This window comes from Rhinoderma darwinii, chromosome 2 (assembly GCF_050947455.1).
Source record: "Rhinoderma darwinii isolate aRhiDar2 chromosome 2, aRhiDar2.hap1, whole genome shotgun sequence".
NCBI classification, from domain to species: domain Eukaryota; kingdom Metazoa; phylum Chordata; class Amphibia; order Anura; family Rhinodermatidae; genus Rhinoderma; species Rhinoderma darwinii.
In genome coordinates this window covers 338,037,849-338,055,008 of record NC_134688.1, presented here as the reverse complement: position 1 = coordinate 338,055,008, position 17,160 = coordinate 338,037,849, and the positions used below count along the sequence as shown (strand labels likewise).

At 45.2% G+C, this 17,160-nt stretch overlaps 1 protein-coding gene across 1 annotated transcript in view; it reads left to right on the top strand.

Moving 5' to 3' along the window:
* Positions 1-6,725: 6,725 nt before the first annotated feature.
* LOC142743191 (complement receptor type 1-like) overlaps positions 6,726-17,160 on the top strand; it is a 228,807-nt gene continuing 218,372 nt past the window's right edge. The window contains exon 1 of the mRNA XM_075853687.1: positions 6,726-6,787. The gene's annotated coding sequence lies outside the window, so the exon portion shown is untranslated. The remainder of the gene's footprint in view (positions 6,788-17,160) is intronic.

The window sequence follows — 17,160 nt, the reverse complement described above, 5'->3', positions numbered from 1 at the left end:
TTACCACCATTCTGAGACTGAATGCAGTGATCATTTAGTGGTCAGATACAACATGGGGTTTGCAGAATATCAGCACACTGCAGACTCTATAAATTAATGAAATACTGATCATACGCAGTTGAAGGCAGAGTAAAAAATTAAACCTAGTGACTCACATGTGACATCTCTGATTGTTGTTTATTGCCATTTCCATCGGGCCAAGACTGCCATGAAGACTTCTTCCAGCTGCGACTCACTTCTGCAGAGTTTGCCACACACTCATCTTTGGCTCCACGATTTCCCTGCTCATTTCCACACTCTTCACAACCTTCCCATCCTGCTGTCCCTTTAATAGTGCCATGCTGCTGTTACATCTAATAATGTGTCTGCTGTGGTGCTCAGTGCCCCTATATACTGTACTGCAGCAAAAAACTGCCTCACAGTAAATGGTGCCATACACATAGTGCCCCTTAATATATAGCACCTTACAGATAGAGCTCCATAATTAATAGCGCCATACACATAATGTTCCCTTTAAAGTATCCTACAATAAATAGCGTTATTTGGACAGTGCCCCACCATAAATAGCACCATACAGCTAGTGCCATTGAGTAAATAGTGCCATAATACAGAGAGTGCCTCATATAAAATTTTACCATATAGATAGTGCCCCCCTAATTGCGCCATATAAAGTTGTGGCATAAATAATGTCATATAGAGAGTGCCACAATATACAGCGACCAGTTTACAATACTTACTGAACCTCGTTCCCAAAATCCAGAACAACCTCTGCTCCACTTATGCCTGGCAGTCACGCTGGCTGCCATGTAAAATTGTATCACACCAAACAGCGTGCGGCAAAGCAAGGCGCCGAATAGGCTGCCCCAAAACCAGTCCTCAAACTTATATCAGCCCCCCAAACCAGACCAATTAATTAATTCAGACATCTAAATTTATTCAGACCCAAACTAGACATGTGAATTTAGAGTCCTCAACATTGAAATTGCAACACCAAGAAGGGCAAGCCGTAACGTAATACAAATTGATGAAATAGCAGGTGTCACTTAGATCTGCAAATTATCAAATTTTTAAGCACCCAGCTCCAATCTGTGGCATGTGGGAGGGGCATAAAAACCAGATTGAAAGCAACGTTTTTAGCCACATGAAACCTCAAACATCGGATCAATTGGTGGGGGATGATTGTGCGATGCCTCCTATTCGTCGATGTGCCAGTTATCTCCCCTTGTCGAAAACTGAGAGGGACAGAATCCTTGAACTGAGAGACCTCGGTTTATCACTCCGGCAGATCGCTACACGCCTAGGCCAAGATGTTAGCACTGTTCAACTTTGCATGTCCCGGAGGTTGGGAGAACAACAACTAACAAGAATGACAGCAAGAGGTGCGCTTCGGCCAGGGGTCTCAAGCACGCGGCCCCTGGGGCTGTCATCTGCGGCCCGCGGGACACAGAGCCGCTAGTATCGGCTCTGCTCCGAGACTCTGGAATTCCCTGACATCGCTGTCCACATATGAACAGCGATGTCTGGGGCTTCCCCAGAGCCGGAGTCCCGCGCGGGTGTCGGCTCTGCTCCGGGACTCTGTGGAATTCCCTGACATCGCTGCCCATATGTGGACAGTGTGTCAGGGTCTTGCCCAGAGCGGAGCAGAGCGCTGGTGTCGGCTCTGCTCCTGGACTCTGTGGAATTCCCTGACATCGCTACCCATATATGGACAGTGTGTCAGGGTCTTGCCCAGAGCGGAGCAGAGCGCTGGTGTCGGCTCTGCTCCTGGACTCTGTGGAATTCACTGACATTTCTGTCCATATATAGACAGTGTGTCAGGGTCTTCCCCAGAGCGGAGTCCCGGGCAGAGCGCTAGTATAGGCTCTGCTCCGGGACGCTGCGGAATTCCCTGACATATCTGCCCATATATGGACAGTGTGTCAGGGTCTTCACCAGAGCGGAGTCCTGGGCAGAGCGCTATTATCGGCTCTGCTCCAGGACTCTGGAATTCCCTGACATCGCTGTCCACATATGAACAGCGATGTCTGGGGCTTCCCCAGAGCCGGAGTCCCGAGCAGAGCGCGGGTGTCGGCTCTGCTCCGGGACTCTGCTGAATTCCCTGACATCGCTGCCCATATGTGGACAGTGTGTCAGGGTCTTGCCCAGAGCGGAGCAGAGCGCTGGTGTCGGCTCTGCTCCTGGACTCTGTGGAATTCCCTGACATCGCTACCCATATATGGACAGTGTGTCAGGGTCTTGCCCAGAGCGGAGCAGAGCGCTGGTGTCGGCTCTGCTCCTGGACTCTGTGGAATTCACTGACATTTCTGTCCATATATAGACAGTGTGTCAGGGTCTTCCCCAGAGCGGAGTCCCGGGCAGAGCGCTAGTATAGGCTCTGCTCCGGGACGCTGCAGAATTCCCTGACATATCTGCCCATATATGGACAGTGTGTCAGGGTCTTCACCAGAGCGGAGTCCCGGGCAGAGCGCTATTATCGGCTCTGCTCCAGGACTCTGGAGAGCCTCTGACATCGCTGTCCATACATCGACAATGATGTCAGGGGCTTCCCCAGAGCAGGAGTCCCAGTGATGTCAGGAGCACAGCTGGAGTCCCAGGAAGAGCCTACTAGCGCTCTGCCTGGGTCTCCAGCTCTGGGGTTGCCCCTGACATCTCTGTCCATATATGGACAGTGATGTCAGGAGCAGAGCTGGAATCCCAGGCAGAGTGCCAGAAGCGGCTCTGCTCTGGGACTCCAGCTCTGGGCAAGCCCCTGATATCACTGTGGCAGCATCAGCAGAGGGCACTGTGGCAGCATCTGTAGAGGGCACTGTGGCAGCATCTGCAGAGAGCACTGTGGCAAAATGTACAGAGGGCACTGTGGCAGAATGTACAGAGGGCACGGTGGCAGCCTCTACAGAGGGCACGGTGGCAGCCTCCACAGAGGGCACGGTGGCAGCCTCCACAGAGGGCACGGTGGCAGCCTCCACAGAGGGCACGGTGGCAGCCTCTACAGAGGGCACGGTGGCAGCCTCTACAGAGGGCACTGTGGCATTATCTACAAGTGGGTGTGTGGCAGTATCTGAAGAGGACACTGGCATTATCTAGGGGTGTGTTGCATTATCTACAGAGGGCACTGTGGCCTTATGTACAGAGGGCACTGTGGCCTTATCTACAGAGGGTACTGTGGCCTTATCTACAGAGGGCACTGTGGCCTTATCTACAGAGGGCACTGTGGCCTTATCTAGGGGTGTGTTGCATTATCTACAGAGGGCACTGCGGCAGCATCCACAGAGGGCACTGCGGCAGCATCCACAGAGGGCACTGCGGCAGCATCCACAGAGGGCACTGCGGCAGCATCCACAGAGGGCACTGCGGCACTATCTAAAAGGGGCTGCCCAATCTTGACATGTGTGCTAACTGAGCCGCCGGACTGCATTTAGCGACACTTAAACTGGAAAGCTGGATTGTTGAAATAAGCACATGGAGAAATATCTCAAATGTTAAACCTAGTGCTATTATTATAGTAATGTAGTATTATTATTATAGTAATATAGTGTTATAGTAGTTAAAATAACTAATTGATTAACAATAATTTTGTATTGTATCAAATTTGAAAGTAATGCGGCCCGTCAACTTCCCATTTTTTCTATATGCGGCCCACTTACCCGGCCGACCCCTGGCTTAGGCGAACCTCTGCACAGGTGGATCGTCTGATTGGAAGAATGGCGCATAGTGATTCATTCTGTACTGCAAGTGAAATTGGACGTCACATCCCAAGCCTAGGGCGGCAACCAGTGTCAACACAAACCATCAGAAGGTGTTTGCACAACATTGGGCTATGAGTCAGACGTCCAGCTATAGGTGTACCATTGACCACACGCCACCACTCTCAAATGCTAGAATGGAGGTCTATTCTCTTAAGCGATGAGTCCCGCTCTTGTCTCGGATGCAATGATAGCCGAAGATTGGTCTGGAAATTACGTGGGCAACGCCATGAAGAGGCCTTCACAAGGGACTGTCACACCGGTCCTACTCCTGGCATCATGGTGTGGGGTGGCATAATGTTCGGTAGCCGGACCCCTCTAGTTAGGGCTGGGCGATTTGCCAAAAATATAATCTTTATTTTTTTTAAACCCTATGGGTGGATCGACTTTCTTATTACTGATATATAAACTGAAAAAATAACACCCTGAAACCACCACAGTGCTCACATAGGCAGTGCCGCAGTGCCCACATAGTGCCACAGTTGTCAGGTAGTGCCACAGTGCCCACATAATGCTATGGTGCCCACATATAAAGTGCCATAGTTCCCACTGTAGATAGTTCCACAGCGCCCACTGTAGATAGTGCCACAGTGCCCACATAGTATCACAGTGTCCACATATAAAGTGACATTGTGCCCACAGTGCCCATGTAGATAGTGCCACACACCCCTGTAGATAGCACTATTCTCCCTGTAGATAGCACCACACACCCTGGTAGTGTAAATAGCACAACCCTCCCTTGTCGATAGCGCCACCCCCCCCCCTTGTTGATAGCGCCACCATCCCCTTGTAGATAGCACCACCACCACCTTGTAGATAGCGCCACTGTAGCTCCGAGCTGAATCCCCGGCCAGAGCATTGGCGACGCTCTGGCCTCCGCTTCTTGAGGGAGTACCTGATGTCTCTGTCCATATATGGGAAGTGACATTAGGGGCTCCCCCTAAGAGCAGACAACCATTAATAACCTCATTGATAGCATGCCAAGGCATGTAAATGCGTGCATTTCTGTGAGTGGCGCTAATACTCGATACTGAATAAATCAAGATATTTGGAATATTTTGTTTCCATTTTTTTATCATTTGCATCTTATTAACGAGTCTATCGATCCCGTGATTTCCACAATTCCAAAACTTTTCCTTCTTGGTGTTGCAATTTCAATGCTGAGGATGTATTTAGACTCCTAAATTAATTCAGACCCCAGACCAGACCCCAAAATTAATTCAGACCCCAGAATAGACAGTAGGGTCAGTATTGCCATCGGCAACCCACTATCACAGTCCCATGTAAGGGTATGTTCACACGGGCTATTTTCAGCCGTTTTTCGGGCCGTAAACATCCCAAAAAACGGCTGAAAAATCGGAAGCAGAACGTCTACAAACATCTGCCCATTGATTGGTTTCAATGGGAAATACGGCGTTCTGTTCCGATGGGGCGTTTATTTTACGCCTCGTTTTCCAAAAACGGTACGTAAAAAGATGCTCGCGAAAGAGAAGTGCATGTCACTTCTTGGGACGTTTTTCATGGACTCTATAGAAAAACAGCTACAAAAACGGATGTGGAAAACGCGAGTTGCTAAAAAAAAACGTCTGAAAATCAGGAGCCTGTTTTCCCTTGAAAACAGCTCCGTATTTTCAGACGTTTTTGGTTAAGCATGTGAACATACCCTAAGGGTATGTGCACACACACTAATTACGTCCGTAATTGACGGACGTATTTCGGCCGCAAGTACCGGACCGAACACAGTGCAGGGAGCCGGGCTCCTAGCATCATACTTATGTACGATGCTAGGAGTCCCTGCCTCGCTGCAGGACAAATTGTCCCGTACTGAAAACATGATTACAGTACGGGACAGTTGTCCTGCAGCGAGGCAGGGACTCCTAGCATCGTACATAAGTATGAGTGTTTTCAGGCGTATTTCGGGGCATTTACGCCTCAAAAAACGCCTGAAAAAATGGAAACTAAACGCCTACAAACATCTGCCCATTGAAATCAATGGAAAGAATAGCATTTAGTTCATATGGGGCGTCTTTTTACGCCGCTGTTTTAAAGAACGGACGCTCCGTAAAAAGAAGTGCATGAGCATGGAGCTGATTTTCGATTGAACACTATGAAAAACGCCTCAAAAAACGTCTCAAATGAAGCCTGAAAAGAAGCCTGAAAAGAGGCGCCAAATTAAAAGAAGCTTCATTGTCAGCTTCAAAAACACCTGAAAATCAGAGGCTGTTTTCTCTGAAAACCGCTCCGTATTTTCAGACGTTTTTTGTTAAGGGTATGTTCACACGCAGTGTTTTCAGACGTAATTCGGGCGTTTTACGCCTCGAATTACGCCTGATAAACGCCCCTAATACGCCTACAAACATCTGCTCATTGCTTTCAATGGACTTTACGGTGTTCTGTTCCCACGAGCCTTAATTTTACGCGTCACTGTCAAAATACGGCACATAAAAAGTCACCCGCAAAAAAGAAGTGCATGTCACTTCTTGGGACGTTTTTGGAGGCGTTTTTCATTGACTCCATTGAAAAAGAGCTCCAATAACAGCCTAAAATACGCCGCGAAAAACGAGAGTTGCAAAATACGTCTTAAAATCAAGAGCTGTTTTCGCCTGAAAACAGCGCCGTATTTTAAGACGTTTTTGGTCACTGCGTGTGAACATACCCTAAGCTTGTGAACATACCCTAACAGGACTTCTGAGAAGTGAAGAGACGGATGCTGGATGTGGATTATGTGGGCCAGCTGGTTCTGGTCATGTGAAGAAAGCAGTTTAAGTTCGACCTTAATTTGGGTCTCACTGACTGCAACCCAAACATTAATTTGTTTCAGTCCCTTTAACACTTTTTTTTAATGCTGATTTAAACAATATTAAACTTCCCTCTTGGGTATGGGTTAAATTTAGATCTAAAAGGAAAGCGCCCCCACTTCACTCCTCCCCGCGAGTAGTCTCCATATCTTACCAGTATTTTTTTTGCTGTTTCTGCTTTCTCTCTTCATTCAACGCAGCTCTGCAAACATACAAATCATTGAACAGTGATTTCTTATATTGTAGGTAAGTAGATCTTTCTGTTGAAAATACATGCTATGACCATTATTTGCAATACAGAAATTATGAGGAGCTCCAAATTTTTTTTCATCTGTTCCTGTACTGACTCTAAATTTTATGACACTTTAATTAGAAGACATAACTTCAGTTAACCTGCGGAGTTCACCTCTTCTATATTAAAAAGGCTGAAATCCACAGTGAATATCCAGAACTGAAAGCATTCTGCGATTTAAAAAAAAAAAAACGCAGCATGCTCTGATTTTTGTCTGGAAAATGTTCAGCAGCGTGTGGGTGAGATTTGTTCTATCTCATTCACATGGCTGGGACTGTAAGGGTATGTTCACACGCACTAATTACGGACGTAATTCGGGCGTTTTTGCCCCGAATTACGTCCGAAAACAGCACCTCGATAGCGTTGACAAACATCTGCCCATTGAAAGCAAATAACGGCGCGTAAATAGACGCCCGCGTCAAAGAAGTGACCTGTCACTTCTTTGGGCGTCATTGGAGCCGTTTTTCATTGACTCCAATGAATAGCAGCGCCAATTACGCCCGTAATGGACGCGGCGTTCAAGTGCCTGCACATGCCGTTACGGCTGAAATTACGGGGATGTTTTCAGGCGGAAACATACCCGTAATTTCAGCCGTTACGGACGCCCTCGTGTGAACATACCCTCAGGGTATGTGCACACGATGAGAGGCTTTTACGTCTGAAGACAGACTGTTTTCAGGAGAAAACAGCTGCCTCGTTTCAGACGTAAAAGCTCCTCGCATTATGCGAGGCGTCTGTGACGCTCGTAAATCTTGAGCTGCTCTTCATTGACTTCAATGAAGAACGGCTCAAATTACGTTGCAAAGAAGTGTCTTGCACTTCTTTGACGAGGCAGTCATTTTACACGTCGTCGTTTGACAGCTGTCAAACGACGACGCGTAAATTACAGGTCGTCTGCACAGTACGTCGGCAAACCCATTCAAATGAATGGGCAGATGTTTGCCGACGTATTGCAGCCCTATTTTCAGACGTAAAACGAGGCATAATACGCCTAGTTTACGTCTGAAAATAGGTCGTGTGAACCCAGCCTAAGACATTCAGATGTGTCCATCCTTAACCTTTCTGAAATTGCGTTAAATTATACAATTAGTTATGATACCAATTCAATAAAATGTCACATCATCCAGCAAAAATCTTTTTTTTTTTAACAAAAAAGTTTTAAAAGTTTTTTAACAAAAAGTGTAAGCATTACGTTTAGCAACTCATTTAATTTTATAATCAGCACTGAAAATATGGAAGTAGGAATCTGACCAGTTGCACATACCCTCTATATTCTGTGCCAAACCAGCCACATGGCTCCTATATAAGGTTACAGAACAGTCACATGCCCTTTATATACAGTGAAAGGACAGTTACATGCCTCTCCCCCAACAGAATACTCCCCTTTTACCATAGCCACATGCCTCCTATAAACCGTGCTTGGCTAGTCACATATTTTTATGGGCCACTGATTAGGTTACCGAGCTTTCCTATGAATGCTGCATCATTGCCCTGTGTAAACTGAAACTGTGTCGAATGATCGCATCTTTTATGCAGCCATTAAAAGAATCGCTAGTCAGCAGTTAAAAAAATAGATAAACAGTATAAAAGAGCTTCTCTTATTTAATTGCGTAATGGTTTTTCATTTTTTAATTAAGACTTATTGGGTCACATTATCCATGCAATTGCACCAGTATTTTTTGCTATAATTGTATTGAAACGAATGGTGTTCAGCATCAAGTGTCCCAACACCCAACCTTGCGTAGTTTAGTAGCTATGTCGTATTTCTCAATAGGTGTTTACCGTGTTCTGAAATATGGCACACCCTAAACTGTAATTACACATGGTACACAATATGCCGCTATTGTGTGACTATTATGTTGTTAGTACAATACATCCTTTTTATTATGCAAATTGCCCCATCCATCTGATTTCCATGCCTTTGATAACAATTTATAGCACTGTGGTTTTTCTGCAGTGTTCTGGTAATACAGCGTTTTGAACTGCGGTACTACGAATACATGTTAACACTTAGGCTTCCTTCACACATGCAGTTTTGCTACAGTTCTTTTTAGCCAAACAGAGAAGTGAATCCAAAAGCAGGAGAAAATATAAAGGTGGGACTTAAACTTCTCTTTCTTTGGATCCACTCCAGTGTTCATCTCAAAAAAGGGCAACAAAACCTGCACAAAAATGACATGTGTTATTCCAGTATTTTTAATTTAATATATTAATCTAAATAGGATATGAATTATGTTCTGACTAATCGTTTTTCCTGGGGTTTTTTTTTTTATACAGCGCTCCATAGACGGAGATTTAAGGCATTACATTGTGGGTGCTTGCAGCCACCATGAGTTGGGAGCTTAGGAACTTACTACATACTGTTGTACATTGAACTCAATAATAACACTCTATGCAGTAAGCTCATGAGCTTCCTTAAGAAAAAAACTACAAAAACAACAATCCAACTGCTGTAAAGATATATTAAGAAATTAATACACAGAGTTTTGGACCTAAAAATTACATGATAAAATGTGGAGAGGTCATACACTTTCAAAAATATAATGGACTTTCCTACCTAAATGTAATGTAACCCTGTGGCAGGATGGAGAGTTTCCATATGTCAGGAAGAGATTAAACCCACTGGGAAAGTTTTCCCTTCTTCACTTGAACAGGGTTAAAGGGGTATTACCTTCATATAAAGTGATGGCATATCGCTAGGACATGATATAACTATGGTCGCGGTGGTTTGACTTCCGGGACCCCCACCAATCCTGAGAACAAAGGGGCCGCACCACAAATTTAATGCAGCATCCCCTTTCTAGTTTTTCCTTTACAGCAGCGCTCCCGGCCAAGCACGGAACTGCAGCCGCCCAATTCACTTGACTGAGACCATGTTGCAGTTCCCAGCCCAGCAGTTGGTTGGCAGGAGCAAACGCAGGATTTTTAAAGGGGGGTTTCTAAATTCATACTTTTCAAGCCTAGTAATTTTTTCCATCCTCCCGCTACTCTCTGGTTTTTACACAGTATTGGTCTGCACTTAGCGATTGGTGAAGATCACCTGTCTCACCGGGGGAAAGATAGGTCAGGGGGACCACATTGGTGTACACCACCGTATTGAACTTTGGTCAGGAATAGGGGAAAGGGAAAAGATGTGGTCTAGAAATGAATTAATAAATAACTTTTATTGATCTGCATTAAAATTATTAAAAGTCCATTGGTGCAAACTGGTATGTGTGAGTGACCCCCAAACTCACATACCCTTGGCCTGGAATGATATAGTTGGTAATGTGTTGAGTGATTTCACTGTCACTATTGCTCTTTTGTAGTCCACAAATCACTGAGCTGTAAATATTGAATGAAGCTGCAGATGGAGTGGAGCGGAGTCGATGTATTAAATTGTAGCAATGTGTCAGTTAGGGAAACTAGGTTGTGCTAGATTGTGGGCTAATATTGTCTTTGCTGCGCTGTTGTAACAACAGGCAGCAAAGTGGATTCCAAATGGGCCCTGCAATAATTGAGTGAGCAGATAAGGTCTCTGCCACGTGCACACCTTGCGTTATTGCCGCGTTATTGGTGAGCAGTTGTTGTGACAAACGCACCCTCACACCAGTGTGCTGCTCTTAGAGCAGCAGCGTGGGGAGCGGCTGTATTGTGTGCTGCTGCCGCCCTCAGTTGTGAGCCCAGAGGCGGCGGATTGCAGCGGTCGACTCTGCTGTGGGAGCGGTTATGATTAGGTCCAGTGACCGCGCTCAGCTGTCATCTGAGCAGCGGTCTGCAGAGATAACCCAGTGTATGGGCTGGATTGATGAGCGGAGCGGTGAGGGCTCGATTGCCGAGACCCCACAGCCTCCCCGCAGCGGACCTGCGGTCTGTACCCGTGGGTGAATAAATTATCACCCCGGGAGGATCGCACTGTGAAACACCAACCGTCAGGATGGGACGTGGCGATAGGCAGGAAAATGCCCCAGCTGTTCAGTATTACACAGCGGGACACGCTGCAGGCAAAGTAGTGCTGCAGCACTTGAGCAGCTGGCAGCTGTCAGCCGCAATGTGTATCGTGGTCTGACCTGAGCTGATTGGAGACAGCTCGGGCCAAGTGTTTGCACTGAAGGATTGTGGATTATACACCCGACGCGCGTTTCGCCAGCATTCTGGCTTCTTCCAGGGGTGGGAGGCCGCCATTGTAACGCCCTATAAATAGGGTCCTAATTGACTGACAGCCTCAAGAACCAATCAGAAACCTAGGTCTCGGCTGGTATAGTATTGGTGGAGTTCTCAATAGAAATTTTGTGAGAACATGCAATAGTTATTGGTAGGACACCATACAACTATCAAAATACGAACTCAAACAAAGTAAAGTAAGATAAACGGCATATAGGTCCTGCGGATGTGAAAATGGTGGTAATCGGGGGACAGGAAGATTGGGAGAAATAATGGAAAGAATATACGTTGGAAAAGTATATATATATAAGATGGAAAAAGTGTAATATAAGAAATATATATATATATATGATGTAAACCACTATCCTCCGTGTCAAAGGAAGCAACCAAAGCCAAAGTTTTCATTAAGTCCAAATGGACTCACTGTTTTCATATTAAAGATCCATTCACTTTCCTTTTTCAGAAGTGCCTGATCTAGGTTGCCCCTTCTGATGCCCAGATGTATTTGGCACAGGGCCCAGCCTTTCAGGGCTGTCCAATTGGAATTGTGTACGTCCCCGAAGTGTCTGGCTATTGGGGTTGGATTAAATGGTTTATTCTTGATCCTGCAATCATTCTCATTTTTCTCAAAGTTGATTATAGAGTTAATGTGCTCACGGATCCGTATCCGCAGTTCTCTCTTGGTTTTTCCAATGTATTTGAGACCGCATGGGCATTCAAGGCAATAGATCACACCAGGGGTGGAGCATCTTATGTGGTCTGAGATCCGATGGAGGGTACCAAAGGCATCCACAAATTCTCTCTTGTCCACTAATACCCGACAGGCTCTGCACATTTTGCACGGATAGAAACCAGGATTAAGTACTGAATTGTTCTTGTTTTTTCTCGAAAAGTGGCTCTGTACCAAAATATTTGAAATGGTTTTGCATTTCCTGTATCCCAGAGAGACTTCTTGAGTACTGGGTCACTAAGTAAAATGTTCCAATGACGGTTCAGAATGTGTGTCATTTCATCCCAACTTTCATTGAAATCAGTGACAAATCGTGGTTGGGATCGTTCTGTGTTAACCCTTAATTTTGGGGTCAACAGGGTTTCACGATCAGTCCTCAGTGCCCAGTTGTAGGCTTTCTTGATGTTCCTTTTACTATAGTTCCTACCTGACAGCCTGTTCTTCAATTCTGTTGCCCGAGTCTTAAATAGCTGGAAGGTGGAAAAGTTCAGTCTAAGCCGCAGGAATTCTCCCTTTGGAATGCCTCTGATAGTGTTAACAGAATGTGCACTTGTTGCATCCAAAAGGCTATTGGTGGCTGTTTTCTTGCGGTAAAGGTCTGTCTCAATTATGCCACGCTGGTTGGTAAATAGCCTCACATCCAGGAAAGGGATTGACTGTTGGTCATATGTGAGAGTCAATTTGAGGTTAAAGTTGTTGGTGTTCAGGACCTCAATGAACTCTTCAAGTTCCCTAGATGAACCATTCCAGATGAGCAGTATGTCATCTATAAATCTGTGCCAGATATTGATCCTGGACGTGAATTTGTCCATTTCGGGACAAAAAACGTGACATTCTTCCCACCAGCCCAAATACAGGTTGGCAAAGGTGGGTGCCACCGCTGCTCCCATTGCCGTTCCTCGTAGCTGCAGGTAAAACCTGCCATCAAGCAGGAAATAGTTGTGCTTCAGAATAAATGTAAGTGCACGTAGGACAAAGTTTTTCCGAGATGGATTATAGCCCTCCTTTCTCTGCAGGAAGAATTCCACCGCTGTGCAGCCTACCTTATGGTCTATACTCGTGTAAAGGGACTCCACATCGCAAAGTAGTGAGCCATTCGTCCTCCTCCAGGGAACTACCATTCAGGTCTCTGAGTACCTGCATGGTATCTCTGGTGTGGGAGGGTAATTGATATACCAATTCGCGTAGTTCTTCGTCTAACCAGTGATTACATTTTTCAGTCAGGTTACCCACACCAGGGACAATCGGCCTCCCTGGAGGGTTAGTGGAGTTTTTGTGCACCTTTGGGAGGAGATAGAACGTTGCAATCCTAGGGTACTGTACCCTCATAAAGTCCCTCTCTTTAGCAGTTATGGCCCCCTCCTCAAAACCATCTTGGATCATGTCGTTGTATTCCTTGAGAAATTGTTCAGTTGGGTCACCCCATAGTGGACGGTAACAGGCTTTATCCAATAGTTGCTTTTTAGCTTCTAGTAAGTATTTATCTTTGGACCAGATAACGACATTGCCCCCCTTATCCGAATTCTTGAAAACAACATCATCCCATTTGCGCATTTCATGCAGTGCCCGTTCCTCGTCCGGGCTGAGATTGTGAGGTAACCATTGGTTAGATAATGACAATAGGTCCTGGGATACTAAGTCAACAAAGACTTTGATTGCCGGGCAACCGTCCAAGGAGGGCATAGTAGAAGTTTTAGACTTTATTTTAGATTTTTTATGAGGAGTGGTTAGAGAGCCAAAATCACCCTCCTGTTGCTGAGTGGAGTTTTCGGACAAAAGTTCCTCCAAGTCTCCCAGTGTGTTAATTTCTACTTCTGATAGAAATTCTAGGCTGGCGGTGTTTAAATGTTCCCTATTCGTAGTTTTGGTTTGTCTGTTATACATCTTTTGATAGAACAATTTTCGCCCAAAGAGGTGAAGATCTTTGATTACAGTGAATTTATTTAACTTAGTTGTCAGGCAGAAATTAAAACCTTTTTTAAGGACTGATATTTGGGAACCAGTGAGGACATGCCCACAGAGGTTGATGACTCTCAGGCATTCCTCACTAAGATTTACACTACTATGGTTCACTTTTTGTAGGGTCTCTGAGACTCCTTCCTCCATTGTTGGGAGCCCCTGAAACCCCACCTCCCTCTGTCCCGTAAAAAAGGGACTTCGGTGGTGGTGTTATCAATTTTTCTAGGATTTTTGTTCCTACTGTGTTGTCTGCCCTGAATTGGCTGTGGATCTGTGTCTGAGTCCGATACATCTGTCCCATCTGTACCTGTGTCGGAAAACTCGTGTGGGTCCACTGACTCATTGTGAGTCTGTATATTGGTTGGTCTGCCACTTTGGAACCTCTGGGATCTCTTCTTACCCCAGTCGTAAATATCTCCTCTAGAGAAGTCTCCTTTGTCTCGTGAAAATTTCTTCCTTTTCCGATTCTTAATTTTAACTTCAACTGAATCTATATAATCTAATGTTTTTTTGAAAACCTCTGCAAATTGTGTTGAGCCCTCATACTTCTCCAAACTGGGTGTAAGCACTTCAAGGTCTTTCTCAACCAAATTTAGAATGTGAGTTTCGTCTTCAATTAGTATGCCCATAAGTGTATTAGAACACACTGTCAGGGCTAATTCCCATTTATCTTTGAGTCCTGGTTTGGACAGTTCATAAGAGGGAAAGAGTGGGGTGCGCAAACCTCTAGAGATAAGGCCCTGTTCTAGATATTGTTCCAGTGTTGTTTTGGTCCAGGTGGATTGTACCTGCCTGATCTGAAGGTTTTTGAACTTTTTGATGAGATGATCCATGTGTAACTCTATTGCCTGGGTCTCCTGAGTGTTAGCTCGACTGTCCGAAAAGATACTAAGTAAAATGTTCCAATGACGGTTCAGAATGTGTGTCATTTCATCCCAACTTTCATTGAAGTCAGTGACAAATCGTGGTTGGGATCGTTCTGTGTTAACCCTTAATTTTGGGGTCAACAGGGTTTCACGATCAGTAATCAGCGCCCAGTTGTAGGCTTTCTTGATGTTCCTTTTACTATAGTTCCTACCTGACAGCCTGTTCTTCAATTCTGTTGCCCGAGTCTTAAATAGCTGGAAGGTGGAAAAGTTCCGTCTAAGCCGCAGGAATTCTCCCTTTGGAATGCCTCTGATAGTGTTAACAGAATGTGCACTTGTTGCATCCAAAAGGCTATTGGTGGCTGTTTTCTTGCGGTAAAGGTCTGTCTCAATTATGCCACGCTGGTTGGTAAATAGCCTCACATCCAGGAAAGGGATTGACTGTTGGTCATATGTGAGAGTCAATTTGAGGTTAAAGTTGTTGGTGTTCAGGACCTCAATGAACTCTTCAAGTTCCCTAGATGAACCATTCCAGATGAGCAGTATGTCATCTATAAATCTGTGCCAGATATTGATCCTGGAAGTGAATTTGTCCATTTCGGGACAAAAAAACGTGACATTCTTCCCACCAGCCCAAATACAGGTTGGCAAAGGTGGGTGCCACTGCTGCTCCCATTGCCGTTCCTCGTAGCTGCAGGTAAAACCTGCCATCAAACAGGAAATAGTTGTGCTTCAGAATAAATGTAAGTGCACGTAGGACAAAGTTTTTCCGAGATGGATTATAGCCCTCCTTTCTCTGCAGGAAGAATTCCACCGCTGTGCAGACTACCTTATGGTCTATACTCGTGTAAAGGGACTCCACATCGCAAGAAGTGAGCCATTCGTCCTCCTCCAGGGAACTACCATTCAGGTCTTTGAGTACCTGCATGGTATCTCTGGTGTGGGAGGGTAATTGATATACCAATTCGCGTAGTTCTTCGTCTAACCAGTGATTACATTTTTCAGTCAGGTTACCCACACCAGAGACAATCGGCCTCCCTGGAGGGTTAGTGGAGTTTTTGTGCACCTTTGGGAGGAGATAGAACGTTGCAATCCTAGGGTACTGTACCCTCATAAAGTCCCTCTCTTTAGCAGTTATGGCCCCCTCCTCAAAACCATCTTGTATCATGTTGTTGTATTCCTTGAGAAATTGTTCAGTTGGGTCACCCCATAGTGGACGGTAACAGGCTTTATCCAATAGTTGCTTTTTAGCTTCCAGTAAGTATTTATCTTTGGACCAGATAACGACATTGCCCCCCTTATCCAAATTCTTGAAAACAACATCATCCCATTTGCGCATTTCATGGAGTGCCCGTTCCTCGTCCGGATCAATAAAAGTTATTTATTAATTCATTTCTAGACCACATCTTTTCCCTTTCCCCTACTCCGGACCAAACTTAGTTCAATACGGTGGTGTACACCAATGTGGTCCCCCTGACCTATCTTTCCCCCGGTGAGACAGGTGATCTTCACCAATCGCTGCATACTACCGTGTCCTGCTTGGACACTTTCCGATCACCCTATCCACTCACTAATTTTATAGGACACCATGGCTCAGACGAGCATTACAGATCAACTCAAACAGAGACAGTTACGCCAAAAGGAGGATGTTGGCAGTATCTTCAGACAGTCGAGCTTACACTCAGGAGGCCCAGGCAATAGAGTTACACATGGATGATCTCATCAAAAAGTTCAAAAACCTTCAGATCAGGCCGGTACAATCCACCTGGACCAAAACAACACTGGAACAATATCTAGAACAGGGCCTTATCTCTAGAGGTTTGCGCATCCCACTCTTTCCCTCTTATGAACTGTCCAAACCAGGACTCAAAGATAAATGGGAATTAGCCCCGACAGTGTGTTCTAATACACTTATGGGCATACTAATTGAAGACGAAACTCACATTCTAAATTTGGTTGAGAAAGACCTTGAAGTGCTTGCACCCAGTTTGGAGAAGTATGAGGGCTCAACACAATTTGCAGAGGTTTTCAAAAAAACATTAGATTATATAGATTCAGTTGAAGTTAAAATTAAGAATCGGAAAAGGAAGAAATTTTCATGAGACAAACGAGACTTCTCTAGAGGAGATATTTACGACTGGGGTAAGAAGAGATCCCAGAGGTTCCAAAGTGGCAGACCAACCAATATACAGACTCACAATGAGTCAGTGGACCCACACGAGTTTTCCGACACAGGTAGAGATGGGACAGATGTATCGGACTCGGACACAGATCCACAGCCAATTCAGGGCAGACAACCTAGTAGGAACAGAAATCCTAGAAAAATTGATAACACCACCACCGAAGTCCCTTTTTTACGGGACAGAGGGAGGTGGGGTTTCAGGGGCTCACAACAATGGAGGAAGGAGTCTCAGAGACCCTACAAAAAGTGAACCATAGTAGTGTAAATCTTAGTGAGGAATGCCTGAGAGTCATCAACCTCTCTGGGCATGTCCTCACTGGTTCCCAAATATCAGTCCTTAAAAAAGGTTTTAATTTCTGCCTGACAACTAAGTTTAATAAATTCACTGTAATCAAAGATCTTCACCTCTTTGGGCGAAAATTGTTTCTATCAAAAGATGTATAACAG